This window comes from Ambystoma mexicanum, chromosome 5q, assembly GCF_040938575.1.
Source record: "Ambystoma mexicanum isolate Mex_15411 chromosome 5q, UKY_AmexF1_1, whole genome shotgun sequence".
Taxonomy (NCBI): Eukaryota; Metazoa; Chordata; class Amphibia; order Caudata; family Ambystomatidae; genus Ambystoma; species Ambystoma mexicanum.
Window position 1 is genome coordinate 527,764,917 of NC_090933.1, and position 13,938 is coordinate 527,778,854.

The following is a 13,938-nucleotide window of genomic DNA, read 5'->3' on the forward strand; positions in this document are numbered from 1 at the left end:
CATGCAAAAGGTTTTTGCGGTAGTAGGGGGTGGGCGCAGGCTAGTACTTTGCTGGGCGCTGTGAAGTCCAGAACGTGCTCTGCTGGTAGCAGACTTTAAATGCCGGGAGACTGCAGAGTGTAGCAACCCCTCATGTCAGCGAAGAGACACAGATGAGTGGTAAGAAAGACAGGGAAAATATGCTTTCTGGAATCAGAGCTCCTGCAGACAGGGCTCACTCTTCTGCCAGCTCCGACCTGCTCCGATGAAAACGAAATAAAAGAGCAAAGGCTGCGCACTTTGAACCAATTATTCGAAGCATCGTATTGAAATGAAATAAAAGGTTAACAGCCCTGGGTGGCATCAAAGTGGAATTTCCTGAATATGTCACCAATGCCATGCAATGCGCCTGTTGCACAGTATCACCCCTGTTGCCGGCCCTCGCGCGGATGACTCTTTGGGATAGCAGAAAGTGGACGGAAGACTTTTAGGATGATAGTAAAAAAAACAGAAGCGAGCACATGACTTTATTTGCGACGATTGGTGAGTTTTGAATAAAATAGTGAAAATGAAGAAAAAGCGTCTTGCTGGAGAATGCGGGCATCGATCCCGCTACCTCTCGCATGCTAAGCGAGCTCTCTACCATCTGAGCTAATTCCCCTCCTCCTAGAAGCCTCTCGATACACTGCTTCAGAGCTGAAGCACAGTCTCCGGCTCACACTTGCTTGGCTGTCCAGGGACCTGTAGTGCATAAAGCCCTTTCTCTTCATCTGCCGCAGAGGAAATCACAATCTCACCCCTTTGCCCAAAACAAAATACCTTCAGTGGAGCTACAAGTAAAGCTGCAGATGGCCATCCATTGCAATGAGGATTGGCCAACCAGGTATTAATAGCAGAGTGACTCCACTCCCACGCCCTTTCACGCTGGACCTGCGCTTGTGATCAAGAGGCTGCACGCCAGTCCCATAGACCCGAGAGCCCAATTGAAAAGGTGCTTGCTTCTCACTTTATTTCTCTCGCTATTTCTTGCTGTTTTAGGCCGCTGACACGCCGCTTGCAGCCAAAGGACCAGCGCTGGAGTGCCCTTTGTCATTTTTACCAGCTGGCCATATTTTACAATCGAGCGTCAGAATACCAAACAGGTAAGAGTTAGGTCTGGGAATTGAGTCCACTTTCCATCGTGTGTCCCATAAAGCGGAAGTGTCCAGCCGAGTGCAAGCAGGTGCCTTTTGCCCGCGTGTGTTGGGACACTGCAGCTTTGGACGTGAGCCAACTTGCCCTTTTCAGTGGGCCAGTACCCGTGACTCCAGTGAGAGAAGAGGAAAAGAAAGAACTTTCCCCTTCTCTGTTAAGTTGCCCCAGTGGCCTAATGGATAAGGCACTGGCCTCCTAAGCCAGGGATTGTGGGTTCGAGTCCCATCTGGGGTGGTTCGTGGCATTTTGTTCACACTTCTGCCAAAGCATGCAAAAGGTTTTTGCGGTAGTAGGGGGTGGGCGCAGGCTAGTACTTTGCTGGGCGCTGTGAAGTCCAGAACGTGCTCTGCTGGTAGCAGACTTTAAATGCCGGGAGACTGCAGAGTGTAGCAACCCCTCATGTCAGCGAAGAGACACAGATGAGTGGTAAGAAAGACAGGGAAAATATGCTTTCTGGAATCAGAGCTCCTGCAGACAGGGCTCACTCTTCTGCCAGCTCCGACCTGCTCCGATGAAAACGAAATAAAAGAGCAAAGGCTGCGCACTTTGAACCAATTATTCGAAGCATCGTATTGAAATGAAATAAAAGGTTAACAGCCCTGGGTGGCATCAAAGTGGAATTTCCTGAATATGTCACCAATGCCATGCAATGCGCCTGTTGCACAGTATCACGCCTGTTGCCGGCCCTCGCGCGGATGACTCTTTGGGATAGCAGAAAGTGGACGGAAGACTTTTAGGATGATAGTAAAAAAAAACAGAAGCGAGCACATGACTTTATTTGCGACGATTGGTGAGTTTTGAATAAAATAGTGAAAATGAAGAAAAAGCGTCTTGCTGGAGAATGCGGGCATCGATCCCGCTACCTCTCGCATGCTAAGCGAGCGCTCTACCATCTGAGCTAATTCCCCTCCTCCTCGAAGGCTCTCGATACACTGCTTCAGAGCTGAAGCACAGTCTCCGGCTCACACTTGCTTGGCTGTCCAGGGACCTGTAGTGCATAAAGCCCTTTCTCTTCATCTGCCGCAGAGGAAATCACAATCTCACCCCTTTGCCCAAAACAAAATACCTTCAGTGGAGCTACAAGTAAAGCTGCAGATGGCCATCCATTGCAATGAGGATTGGCCAACCAGGTATTAATAGCAGAGTGACTCCACTCCCACGCCCTTTCACGCTGGACCTGCGCTTGTGATCAAGAGGCTGCACGCCAGTCCCATAGACCCGAGAGCCCAATTGAAAAGGTGCTTGCTTCTCACTTTATTTCTCTCGCTATTTCTTGCTGTTTTAGGCCGCTGACACGCCGCCTGCAGCCAAAGGACCAGCGCTGGAGTGCCCTTTGTCATTTTTACCAGCTGGCCATATTTTACAATCGAGCGTCAGAATACCAAACAGGTAAGAGTTAGGTCTGGGAATTGAGTCCACTTTCCATCGTGTGTCCCATAAAGCGGAAGTGTCCAGCCGAGTGCAAGCAGGTGCCTTTTGCCCGCGTGTGCTGGGACACTGCAGCTTTGGACGTGAGCCAACTTGCCCTTTTCAGTGGGCCAGTACCCGTGACTCCAGTGAGAGAAGAGGAAAAGAAAGAACTTTCCCCTTCTCTGTTAAGTTGCCCCAGTGGCCTAATGGATAAGGCACTGGCCTCCTAAGCCAGGGATTGTGGGTTCGAGTCCCATCAGGGGTGGTTCGTGGCATTTTGTTCACACTTCTGCCAAAGCATGCAAAAGGTTTTTGCGGTAGTAGGGGGTGGGCGCAGGCTAGTACTTTGCTGGGCGCTGTGAAGTCCAGAACGTGCTCTGCTGGTAGCAGACTTTAAATGCCGGGAGACTGCAGAGTGTAGCAACCCCTCATGTCAGCGAAGAGACACAGATGAGTGGTAAGAAAGACAGGGAAAATATGCTTTCTGGAATCAGAGCTCCTGCAGACAGGGCTCACTCTTCTGCCAGCTCCGACCTGCTCCGATGAAAACGAAATAAAAGAGCAAAGGCTGCGCACTTTGAACCAATTATTCGAAGCATCGTATTGAAATGAAATAAAAGGTTAACAGCCCTGGGTGGCATCAAAGTGGAATTTCCTGAATATGTCACCAATGCCATGCAATGCGCCTGTTGCACAGTATCACCCCTGTTGCCGGCCCTCGCGCGGATGACTCTTTGGGATAGCAGAAAGTGGACGGAAGACTTTTAGGATGATAGTAAAAAAAACAGAAGCGAGCACATGACTTTATTTGCGACGATTGGTGAGTTTTGAATAAAATAGTGAAAATGAAGAAAAAGCGTCTTGCTGGAGAATGCGGGCATCGATCCCGCTACCTCTCGCATGCTAAGCGAGCTCTCTACCATCTGAGCTAATTCCCCTCCTCCTAGAAGCCTCTCGATACACTGCTTCAGAGCTGAAGCACAGTCTCCGGCTCACACTTGCTTGGCTGTCCAGGGACCTGTAGTGCATAAAGCCCTTTCTCTTCATCTGCCGCAGAGGAAATCACAATCTCACCCCTTTGCCCAAAACAAAATACCTTCAGTGGAGCTACAAGTAAAGCTGCAGATGGCCATCCATTGCAATGAGGATTGGCCAACCAGGTATTAATAGCAGAGTGACTCCACTCCCACGCCCTTTCACGCTGGACCTGCGCTTGTGATCAAGAGGCTGCACGCCAGTCCCATAGACCCGAGAGCCCAATTGAAAAGGTGCTTGCTTCTCACTTTATTTCTCTCGCTATTTCTTGCTGTTTTAGGCCGCTGACACGCCGCTTGCAGCCAAAGGACCAGCGCTGGAGTGCCCTTTGTCATTTTTACCAGCTGGCCATATTTTACAATCGAGCGTCAGAATACCAAACAGGTAAGAGTTAGGTCTGGGAATTGAGTCCACTTTCCATCGTGTGTCCCATAAAGCGGAAGTGTCCAGCCGAGTGCAAGCAGGTGCCTTTTGCCCGCGTGTGTTGGGACACTGCAGCTTTGGACGTGAGCCAACTTGCCCTTTTCAGTGGGCCAGTACCCGTGACTCCAGTGAGAGAAGAGGAAAAGAAAGAACTTTCCCCTTCTCTGTTAAGTTGCCCCAGTGGCCTAATGGATAAGGCACTGGCCTCCTAAGCCAGGGATTGTGGGTTCGAGTCCCATCTGGGGTGGTTCGTGGCATTTTGTTCACACTTCTGCCAAAGCATGCAAAAGGTTTTTGCGGTAGTAGGGGGTGGGCGCAGGCTAGTACTTTGCTGGGCGCTGTGAAGTCCAGAACGTGCTCTGCTGGTAGCAGACTTTAAATGCCGGGAGACTGCAGAGTGTAGCAACCCCTCATGTCAGCGAAGAGACACAGATGAGTGGTAAGAAAGACAGGGAAAATATGCTTTCTGGAATCAGAGCTCCTGCAGACAGGGCTCACTCTTCTGCCAGCTCCGACCTGCTCCGATGAAAACGAAATAAAAGAGCAAAGGCTGCGCACTTTGAACCAATTATTCGAAGCATCGTATTGAAATGAAATAAAAGGTTAACAGCCCTGGGTGGCATCAAAGTGGAATTTCCTGAATATGTCACCAATGCCATGCAATGCGCCTGTTGCACAGTATCACGCCTGTTGCCGGCCCTCGCGCGGATGACTCTTTGGGATAGCAGAAAGTGGACGGAAGACTTTTAGGATGATAGTAAAAAAAAACAGAAGCGAGCACATGACTTTATTTGCGACGATTGGTGAGTTTTGAATAAAATAGTGAAAATGAAGAAAAAGCGTCTTGCTGGAGAATGCGGGCATCGATCCCGCTACCTCTCGCATGCTAAGCGAGCGCTCTACCATCTGAGCTAATTCCCCTCCTCCTCGAAGGCTCTCGATACACTGCTTCAGAGCTGAAGCACAGTCTCCGGCTCACACTTGCTTGGCTGTCCAGGGACCTGTAGTGCATAAAGCCCTTTCTCTTCATCTGCCGCAGAGGAAATCACAATCTCACCCCTTTGCCCAAAACAAAATACCTTCAGTGGAGCTACAAGTAAAGCTGCAGATGGCCATCCATTGCAATGAGGATTGGCCAACCAGGTATTAATAGCAGAGTGACTCCACTCCCACGCCCTTTCACGCTGGACCTGCGCTTGTGATCAAGAGGCTGCACGCCAGTCCCATAGACCCGAGAGCCCAATTGAAAAGGTGCTTGCTTCTCACTTTATTTCTCTCGCTATTTCTTGCTGTTTTAGGCCGCTGACACGCCGCCTGCAGCCAAAGGACCAGCGCTGGAGTGCCCTTTGTCATTTTTACCAGCTGGCCATATTTTACAATCGAGCGTCAGAATACCAAACAGGTAAGAGTTAGGTCTGGGAATTGAGTCCACTTTCCATCGTGTGTCCCATAAAGCGGAAGTGTCCAGCCGAGTGCAAGCAGGTGCCTTTTGCCCGCGTGTGCTGGGACACTGCAGCTTTGGACGTGAGCCAACTTGCCCTTTTCAGTGGGCCAGTACCTGTGACTCCAGTGAGAGAAGAGGAAAAGAAAGAACTTTCCCCTTCTCTGTCGAGTGGCCCCAGTGGCCTAATGGATAAGGCACTGGCCTCCTAAGCCAGGGATTGTGGGTTCGAGTCCCATCTGGGGTGGTTCGTGGCATTTTGTTCACACTTCTGCCAAAGCATGCAAAAGGTTTTTGCGGTAGTAGGGGGTGGGCGCAGGCTAGTACTTTGCTGGGCGCTGTGAAGTCCAGAACGTGCTCTGCTGGTAGCAGACTTTAAATGCCGGGAGACTGCAGAGTGTAGCAACCCCTCATGTCAGCGAAGAGACACAGATGAGTGGTAAGAAAGACAGGGAAAATATGCTTTCTGGAATCAGAGCTCCTGCAGACAGGGCTCACTCTTCTGCCAGCTCCGACCTGCTCCGATGAAAACGAAATAAAAGAGCAAAGGCTGCGCACTTTGAACCAATTATTCTAAGCATCGTATTGAAATGAAATAAAAGGTTAACAGCCCTGGGTGGCATCAAAGTGGAATTTCCTGAATATGTCACCAATGCCATGCAATGCGCCTGTTGCACAGTATCACGCCTGTTGCCGGCCCTCGCGCGGATGACTCTTTGGGATAGCAGAAAGTGGACGGAAGACTTTTAGGATGATAGTAAAAAAAAACAGAAGCGAGCACATGCCTTTATTTGAGACGATTGGTGAGTTTTGAATAAAATAGTGAAAATGAAGAAAAAGCGTCTTGCTGGAGAATGCGGGCATCGATCCCGCTACCTCTCGCATGCTAAGCGAGCGCTCTACCATCTGAGCTAATTCCCCTCCTCCTCGAAGGCTCTCGATACACTGCTTCAGAGCTGAAGCACAGTCTCCGGCTCACACTTGCTTGGCTGTCCAGGGACCTGTAGTGCATAAAGCCCTTTCTCTTCATCTGCCGCAGGGGAAATCACAATCTCACCCCTTTGCCCAAAACAAAATAACTTCAGTGGAGCTACAAGTAAAGCTGCAGATGGCCATCCATTGCAACGAGGATTGGCCAACCAGGTATTAATAGCAGAGTGACTCCACTGCCACGCCCTTTCACGCTGGACCTGCGCTTGTGATCAAGAGGCTGCACGCCAGTCCCATAGACCCGAGAGCCCAATTGAAAAGGTGCTTGCTTCTCACTTTATTTCTCTCGCTATTTCTTGCTGTTTTAGGCCGCTGACACGCCGCCTGCAGCCAAAGGACCAGCGCTGGAGTGCCCTTTGTCATTTTTACCAGCTGGCCATATTTTACAATCGAGCGTCAGAATACCAAACAGGTAAGAGTTAGGTCTGGGAATTGAGTCCACTTTCCATCGTGTGTCCCATAAAGCGGAAGTGTCCAGCCGAGTGCAAGCAGGTGCCTTTTGCCCGCGTGTGCTGGGACACTGCAGCTTTGGACGTGAGCCAACTTGCCCTTTTCAGTGGGTCAGTACCTGTGACTCCAGTGAGAGAAGAGGAAAAGAAAGAACTTTCCCCTTTTCTGACGAGTGGCCCTAGTGGCCTAATGGATAAGGCACTGGCCTCCTAAGCCAGGGATTGTGGGTTCGAGTCCCATCTGGGGTGGTTCGTGGCATTTTGTTCACACTTCTGCCAAAGCATGCAAAAGGTTTTTGCGGTAGTAGGGGGTGGGCGCAGGCTAGTACTTTGCTGGGCGCTGTGAAGTCCAGAACGTGCTCTGCTGGTAGCAGACTTTAAATGCCGGGAGACTGCAGAGTGTAGCAACCCCTCATGTCAGCGAAGAGACACAGATGAGTGGTAAGAAAGACAGGGAAAATATGCTTTCTGGAATCAGAGCTCCTGCAGACAGGGCTCACTCTTCTGCCAGCTCCGACCTGCTCCGATGAAAACGAAATAAAAGAGCAAAGGCTGCGCACTTTGAACCAATTATTCGAAGCATCGTATTGAAATGAAATAAAAGGTTAACAGCCCTGGGTGGCATCAAAGTGGAATTTCCTGAATATGTCACCAATGCCATGCAATGCGCCTGTTGCACAGTATCACGCCTGTTGCCGGCCCTCGCGCGGATGACTCTTTGGGATAGCAGAAAGTGGACGGAAGACTTTTAGGATGATAGTAAAAAAAACAGAAGCGAGCACATGACTTTATTTGCGACGATTGGTGAGTTTTGAATAAAATAGTGAAAATGAAGAAAAAGCGTCTTGCTGGAGAATGCGGGCATCGATCCCACTACCTCTCGCATGCTAAGCGAGCGCTCTACCATCTGAGCTAATTCCCCTCCTCCTCGAAGGCTCGCGATACACTGCTTCAGAGCTGAAGCACAGTCTCCGGCTCACACTTGCTTGGCTGTCCAGGGACCTGTAGTGCATAAAGCCCTTTCTCTTCATCTGCCGCAGAGGAAATCACAATCTCACCCCTTTGCCCAAAACAAAATACCTTCAGTGGAGCTACAAGTAAAGCTGCAGATGGCCATCCATTGCAATGAGGATTGGCCAACCAGGTATTAATAGCAGAGTGACTCCACTCCCACGCCCTTTCACGCTGGACCTGCGCTTGTGATCAAGAGGCTGCACGCCAGTCCCATAGACCCGAGAGCCCAATTGAAAAGGTGCTTGCTTCTCACTTTATTTCTCTCGCTATTTCTTGCTGTTTTAGGCCGCTGACACGCCGCCTGCAGCCAAAGGACCAGCGCTGGAGTGCCCTTTGTCATTTTTACCAGCTGGCCATATTTTACAATCGAGCGTCAGAATACCAAACAGGTAAGAGTTAGGTCTGGGAATTGAGTCCACTTTCCATCGTGTGTCCCATAAAGCGGAAGTGTCCAGCCGAGTGCAAGCAGGTGCCTTTTGCCCGCGTGTGCTGGGACACTGCAGCTTTGGACGTGAGCCAACTTGCCCTTTTCAGTGGGCCAGTACCCGTGACTCCAGTGAGAGAAGAGGAAAAGAAAGAACTTTCCCCTTTTCTGTCGAGTGGCCCCAGTGGCCTAATGGATAAGGCACTGGCCTCCTAAGCCAGGGATTGTGGGTTCGAGTCCCATCTGGGGTGGTTCGTGGCATTTTGTTCACACTTCTGCCAAAGCATGCAAAAGGTTTTTGCGGTAGTAGGGGGTGGGCGCAGGCTAGTACTTTGCTGGGCGCTGTGAAGTCCAGAACGTGCTCTGCTGGTAGCAGACTTTAAATGCCGGGAGACTGCAGAGTGTAGCAACCCCTCATGTCAGCGAAGAGACACAGATGAGTGGTAAGAAAGACAGGGAAAATATGCTTTCTGGAATCAGAGCTCCTGCAGACAGGGCTCACTCTTCTGCCAGCTCCGACCTGCTCCGATGAAAACGAAATAAAAGAGCACAGGCTGCGCACTTTGAACCAATTATTCGAAGCATCGTATTGAAATGAAATAAAAGGTTAACAGCCCTGGGTGGCATCAAAGTGGAATTTCCTGAATATGTCACCAATGCCATGCAATGCGCCTGTTGCACAGTATCACGCCTGTTGCCGGCCCTCGCGCGGATGACTCTTTGGGATAGCAGAAAGTGGACGGAAGACTTTTAGGATGATAGTGAAAAAAACAGAAGCGAGCACATGACTTTATTTGCGACGATTGGTGAGTTTTGAATAAAATAGTGAAAATGAAGAAAAAGCGTCTTGCTGGAGAATGCGGGCATCGATCCCGCTACCTCTCGCATGCTAAGCGAGCGCTCTACCATCTGAGCTAATTCCCCTCCTCCTCGAAGGCTCTCGATACACTGCTTCAGAGCTGAAGCACAGTCTCCGGCTCACACTTGCTTGGCTGTCCAGGGACCTGTAGTGCATAAAGCCCTTTCTCTTCATCTGCCGCAGAGGAAATCACAATCTCACCCCTTTGCCCAAAACAAAATACCATCAGTGGAGCTACAAGTAAAGCTGCAGATGGCCATCCATTGCAATGAGGATTGGCCAACCAGGTATTAATAGCAGAGTGACTCCACTCCCACGCCCTTTCACGCTGGACCTGCGCTTGTGATCAAGAGGCTGCACGCCAGTCCCATAGACCCGAGAGCCCAATTGAAAAGGTGCTTGCTTCTCACTTTATTTCTCTCGCTATTTCTTGCTGTTTTAGGCCGCTGACACGCCGCCTGCAGCCAAAGGACCAGCGCTGCAGTGCCCTTTGTCATTTTTACCAGCTGGCCATATTTTACAATCGAGCGTCAGAATACCAAACAGGTAAGAGTTAGGTCTGGGAATTGAGTCCACTTTCCATCGTGTGTCCCATAAACCGGAAGTGTCCAGCCGAGTGCAAGCAGGTGCCTTTTGCCCGCGTGTGCTGGGACACTGCAGCTTTGGACGTGAGCCAACTTGCCCTTTTCAGTGGGCCAGTACCCGTGACTCCAGTGAGAGAAGAGGAAAAGAAAGAACTTTCCCATTCTCTGTCGAGTGGCCCCAGTGGCCTAATGGATAAGGCACTGGCCTCCTAAGCCAGGGATTGTGGGTTCGAGTCCCATCTGGGGTGGTTCGTGGCATTTTGTTCACACTTCTGCCAAAGCATGCAAAAGGTTTTTGCGGTAGTAGGGGGTGGGCGCAGGCTAGTACTTTGCTGGGCGCTGTGAAGTCCAGAACGTGCTCTGCTGGTAGCAGACTTTAAATGCCGGGAGACTGCAGAGTGTAGCAACCCCTCATGTCAGCGAAGAGACACAGATGAGTGGTAAGAAAGACAGGGAAAATATGCTTTCTGGAATCAGAGCTCCTGCAGACAGGGCTCACTCTTCTGCCAGCTCCGACCTGCTCCGATGAAAACGAAATAAAAGAGCAAAGGCTGCGCACTTTGAACCAATTATTCTAAGCATCGTATTGAAATGAAATAAAAGGTTAACAGCCCTGGGTGGCATCAAAGTGGAATTTCCTGAATATGTCACCAATGCCATGCAATGCGCCTGTTGCACAGTATCACGCCTGTTGCCGGCCCTCGCGCGGATGACTCTTTGGGATAGCAGAAAGTGGACGGAAGACTTTTAGGATGATAGTAAAAAAAAACAGAAGCGAGCACATGCCTTTATTTGAGACGATTGGTGAGTTTTGAATAAAATAGTGAAAATGAAGAAAAAGCGTCTTGCTGGAGAATGCGGGCATCGATCCCGCTACCTCTCGCATGCTAAGCAAGCGCTCTACCATCTGAGCTAATTCCCCTCCTCCTCGAAGGCTCTCGATACACTGCTTCAGAGCTGAAGCACAGTCTCCGGCTCACACTTGCTTGGCTGTCCAGGGACCTGTAGTGCATAAAGCCCTTTCTCTTCATCTGCCGCAGAGGAAATCACAATCTCACCCCTTTGCCCAAAACAAAATACCTTCAGTGGAGCTACAAGTAAAGCTGCAGATGGCCATCCATTGCAACGAGGATTGGCCAACCAGGTATTAATAGCAGAGTGACTCCACTGCCACGCCCTTTCACGCTGGACCTGCGCTTGTGATCAAGAGGCTGCACGCCAGTCCCATAGACCCGAGAGCCCAATTGAAAAGGTGCTTGCTTCTCACTTTATTTCTCTCGCTATTTCTTGCTGTTTTAGGCCGCTGACACGCCGCCTGCAGCCAAAGGACCAGCGCTGGAGTGCCCTTTGTCATTTTTACCAGCTGGCCATATTTTACAATCGAGCGTCAGAATACCAAACAGGTAAGAGTTAGGTCTGGGAATTGAGTCCACTTTCCATCGTGTGTCCCATAAAGCGGAAGTGTCCAGCCGAGTGCAAGCAGGTGCCTTTTGCCCGCGTGTGCTGGGACACTGCAGCTTTGGACGTGAGCCAACTTGCCCTTTTCAGTGGGCCAGTACCCGTGACTCCAGTGAGAGAAGAGGAAAAGAAAGAACTTTCCCCTTCTCTGTCGAGTGGCCCCAGTGGCCTAATGGATAAGGCACTGGCCTCCTAAGCCAGGGATTGTGGGTTCGAGTCCCATCTGGGGTGGTTCGTGGCATTTTGTTCACACTTCTGCCAAAGCATGCAAAAGGTTTTTGCGGTAGTAGGGGGTGGGCGCAGGCTAGTACTTTGCTGGGCGCTGTGAAGTCCAGAACGTGCTCTGCTGGTAGCAGACTTTAAATGCCGGGAGACTGCAGAGTGTAGCAACCCCTCATGTCAGCGAAGAGACACAGATGAGTGGTAAGAAAGACAGGGAAAATATGCTTTCTGGAATCAGAGCTCCTGCAGACAGGGCTCACTCTTCTGCCAGCTCCGACCTGCTCCGATGAAAACGAAATAAAAGAGCAAAGGCTGCGCACTTTGAACCAATTATTCGAAGCATCGTATTGAAATGAAATAAAAGGTTAACAGCCCTGGGTGGCATCAAAGTGGAATTTCCTGAATATGTCACCAATGCCATGCAATGCGCCTGTTGCACAGTATCACGCCTGTTGCCGGCCCTCGCGCGGATGACTCTTTGGGATAGCAGAAAGTGGACGGAAGACTTTTAGGATGATAGTAAAAAAAACAGAAGCGAGCACATGACTTTATTTGCGACGATTGGTGAGTTTTGAATAAAATAGTGAAAATGAAGAAAAAGCGTCTTGCTGGAGAATGCGGGCATCGATCCCGCTACCTCTCGCATGCTAAGCGAGCGCTCTACCATCTGAGCTAATTCCCCTCCTCCTCGAAGGCTCTCGATACACTGCTTCAGAGCTGAAGCACAGTCTCCGGCTCACACTTGCTTGGCTGTCCAGGGACCTGTAGTGCATAAAGCCCTTTCTCTTCATCTGCCGCAGAGGAAATCACAATCTCACCCCTTTGCCCAAAACAAAATACCTTCAGTGGAGCTACAAGTAAAGCTGCAGATGGCCATCCATTGCAATGAGGATTGGCCAACCAGGTATTAATAGCAGAGTGACTCCACTCCCACGCCCTTTCACGCTGGACCTGCGCTTGTGATCAAGAGGCTGCACGCCAGTCCCATAGACCCGAGAGCCCAATTGAAAAGGTGCTTGCTTCTCACTTTATTTCTCTCGCTATTTCTTGCTGTTTTAGGCCGCTGACACGCCGCCTGCAGCCAAAGGACCAGCGCTGGAGTGCCCTTTGTCATTTTTACCAGCTGGCCATATTTTACAATCGAGCGTCAGAATACCAAACAGGTAAGAGTTAGGTCTGGGAATTGAGTCCACTTTCCATCGTGTGTCCCATAAAGCGGAAGTGTCCAGCCGAGTGCAAGCAGGTGCCTTTTGCCCGCGTGTGCTGGGACACTGCAGCTTTGGACGTGAGCCAACTTGCCCTTTTCAGTGGGCCAGTACCCGTGACTCCAGTGAGAGAAGAGGAAAAGAAAGAACTTTCCCCTTCTCTGTTAAGTTGCCCCAGTGGCCTAATGGATAAGGCACTGGCCTCCTAAGCCAGGGATTGTGGGTTCGAGTCCCATCAGGGGTGGTTCGTGGCATTTTGTTCACACTTCTGCCAAAGCATGCAAAAGGTTTTTGCGGTAGTAGGGGGTGGGCGCAGGCTAGTACTTTGCTGGGCGCTGTGAAGTCCAGAACGTGCTCTGCTGGTAGCAGACTTTAAATGCCGGGAGACTGCAGAGTGTAGCAACCCCTCATGTCAGCGAAGAGACACAGATGAGTGGTAAGAAAGACAGGGAAAATATGCTTTCTGGAATCAGAGCTCCTGCAGACAGGGCTCACTCTTCTGCCAGCTCCGACCTGCTCCGATGAAAACGAAATAAAAGAGCAAAGGCTGCGCACTTTGAACCAATTATTCGAAGCATCGTATTGAAATGAAATAAAAGGTTAACAGCCCTGGGTGGCATCAAAGTGGAATTTCCTGAATATGTCACCAATGCCATGCAATGCGCCTGTTGCACAGTATCACCCCTGTTGCCGGCCCTCGCGCGGATGACTCTTTGGGATAGCAGAAAGTGGACGGAAGACTTTTAGGATGATAGTAAAAAAAACAGAAGCGAGCACATGACTTTATTTGCGACGATTGGTGAGTTTTGAATAAAATAGTGAAAATGAAGAAAAAGCGTCTTGCTGGAGAATGCGGGCATCGATCCCGCTACCTCTCGCATGCTAAGCGAGCTCTCTACCATCTGAGCTAATTCCCCTCCTCCTAGAAGCCTTTCGATACACTGCTTCAGAGCTGAAGCACAGTCTCCGGCTCACACTTGCTTGGCTGTCCAGGGACCTGTAGTGCATAAAGCCCTTTCTCTTCATCTGCCGCAGAGGAAATCACAATCTCACCCCTTTGCCCAAAACAAAATACCTTCAGTGGAGCTTCAAGTAAAGCTGCAGATGGCCATCCATTGCAATGAGGATTGGCCAACCAGGTATTAATAGCAGAGTGACTCCACTCCCACGCCCTTTCACGCTGGACCTGCGCTTGTGATCAAGAGGCTGCACGCCAGTCCCATAGACCCGAGAGCCCAATTGAAAAGGTGC

The 13,938-nt window shown here is 50.3% G+C and overlaps 16 non-coding genes across 16 annotated transcripts; 9 read left to right on the forward strand and 7 right to left on the reverse strand.

Annotated features, from left to right (window-relative positions):
- Positions 1-1,334: 1,334 nt before the first annotated feature.
- Positions 1,335-1,407, forward strand: TRNAR-CCU (transfer RNA arginine (anticodon CCU)). The gene has a single exon. It is a non-coding gene; the product is annotated as a tRNA-Arg (tRNA).
- Positions 1,408-2,008: 601 nt separating this feature from the next.
- TRNAA-AGC (transfer RNA alanine (anticodon AGC)) lies at positions 2,009-2,081 on the reverse strand. Its single transcript has one exon. It is a non-coding gene; the product is annotated as a tRNA-Ala (tRNA).
- Positions 2,082-2,775: 694 nt separating this feature from the next.
- On the forward strand, positions 2,776-2,848 carry TRNAR-CCU (transfer RNA arginine (anticodon CCU)). Its single transcript has one exon. It is a non-coding gene; the product is annotated as a tRNA-Arg (tRNA).
- Positions 2,849-4,215: 1,367 nt separating this feature from the next.
- TRNAR-CCU (transfer RNA arginine (anticodon CCU)) lies at positions 4,216-4,288 on the forward strand. The gene has a single exon. It is a non-coding gene; the product is annotated as a tRNA-Arg (tRNA).
- Positions 4,289-4,889: 601 nt separating this feature from the next.
- TRNAA-AGC (transfer RNA alanine (anticodon AGC)) lies at positions 4,890-4,962 on the reverse strand. The gene has a single exon. It is a non-coding gene; the product is annotated as a tRNA-Ala (tRNA).
- A 694-nt stretch (positions 4,963-5,656) lies between these two features.
- On the forward strand, positions 5,657-5,729 carry TRNAR-CCU (transfer RNA arginine (anticodon CCU)). The gene has a single exon. It is a non-coding gene; the product is annotated as a tRNA-Arg (tRNA).
- Positions 5,730-6,330: 601 nt separating this feature from the next.
- TRNAA-AGC (transfer RNA alanine (anticodon AGC)) lies at positions 6,331-6,403 on the reverse strand. Its single transcript has one exon. It is a non-coding gene; the product is annotated as a tRNA-Ala (tRNA).
- A 694-nt stretch (positions 6,404-7,097) lies between these two features.
- Positions 7,098-7,170, forward strand: TRNAR-CCU (transfer RNA arginine (anticodon CCU)). The gene has a single exon. It is a non-coding gene; the product is annotated as a tRNA-Arg (tRNA).
- Positions 7,171-7,770: 600 nt separating this feature from the next.
- Positions 7,771-7,843, reverse strand: TRNAA-AGC (transfer RNA alanine (anticodon AGC)). The gene has a single exon. It is a non-coding gene; the product is annotated as a tRNA-Ala (tRNA).
- A 694-nt stretch (positions 7,844-8,537) lies between these two features.
- Positions 8,538-8,610, forward strand: TRNAR-CCU (transfer RNA arginine (anticodon CCU)). Its single transcript has one exon. It is a non-coding gene; the product is annotated as a tRNA-Arg (tRNA).
- Positions 8,611-9,210: 600 nt separating this feature from the next.
- On the reverse strand, positions 9,211-9,283 carry TRNAA-AGC (transfer RNA alanine (anticodon AGC)). The gene has a single exon. It is a non-coding gene; the product is annotated as a tRNA-Ala (tRNA).
- Positions 9,284-9,977: 694 nt separating this feature from the next.
- Positions 9,978-10,050, forward strand: TRNAR-CCU (transfer RNA arginine (anticodon CCU)). The gene has a single exon. It is a non-coding gene; the product is annotated as a tRNA-Arg (tRNA).
- Positions 10,051-10,651: 601 nt separating this feature from the next.
- Positions 10,652-10,724, reverse strand: TRNAA-AGC (transfer RNA alanine (anticodon AGC)). The gene has a single exon. It is a non-coding gene; the product is annotated as a tRNA-Ala (tRNA).
- Positions 10,725-11,418: 694 nt separating this feature from the next.
- TRNAR-CCU (transfer RNA arginine (anticodon CCU)) lies at positions 11,419-11,491 on the forward strand. The gene has a single exon. It is a non-coding gene; the product is annotated as a tRNA-Arg (tRNA).
- Positions 11,492-12,091: 600 nt separating this feature from the next.
- TRNAA-AGC (transfer RNA alanine (anticodon AGC)) lies at positions 12,092-12,164 on the reverse strand. The gene has a single exon. It is a non-coding gene; the product is annotated as a tRNA-Ala (tRNA).
- Positions 12,165-12,858: 694 nt separating this feature from the next.
- TRNAR-CCU (transfer RNA arginine (anticodon CCU)) lies at positions 12,859-12,931 on the forward strand. The gene has a single exon. It is a non-coding gene; the product is annotated as a tRNA-Arg (tRNA).
- The last annotated feature ends 1,007 nt before the right edge of the window (positions 12,932-13,938 follow it).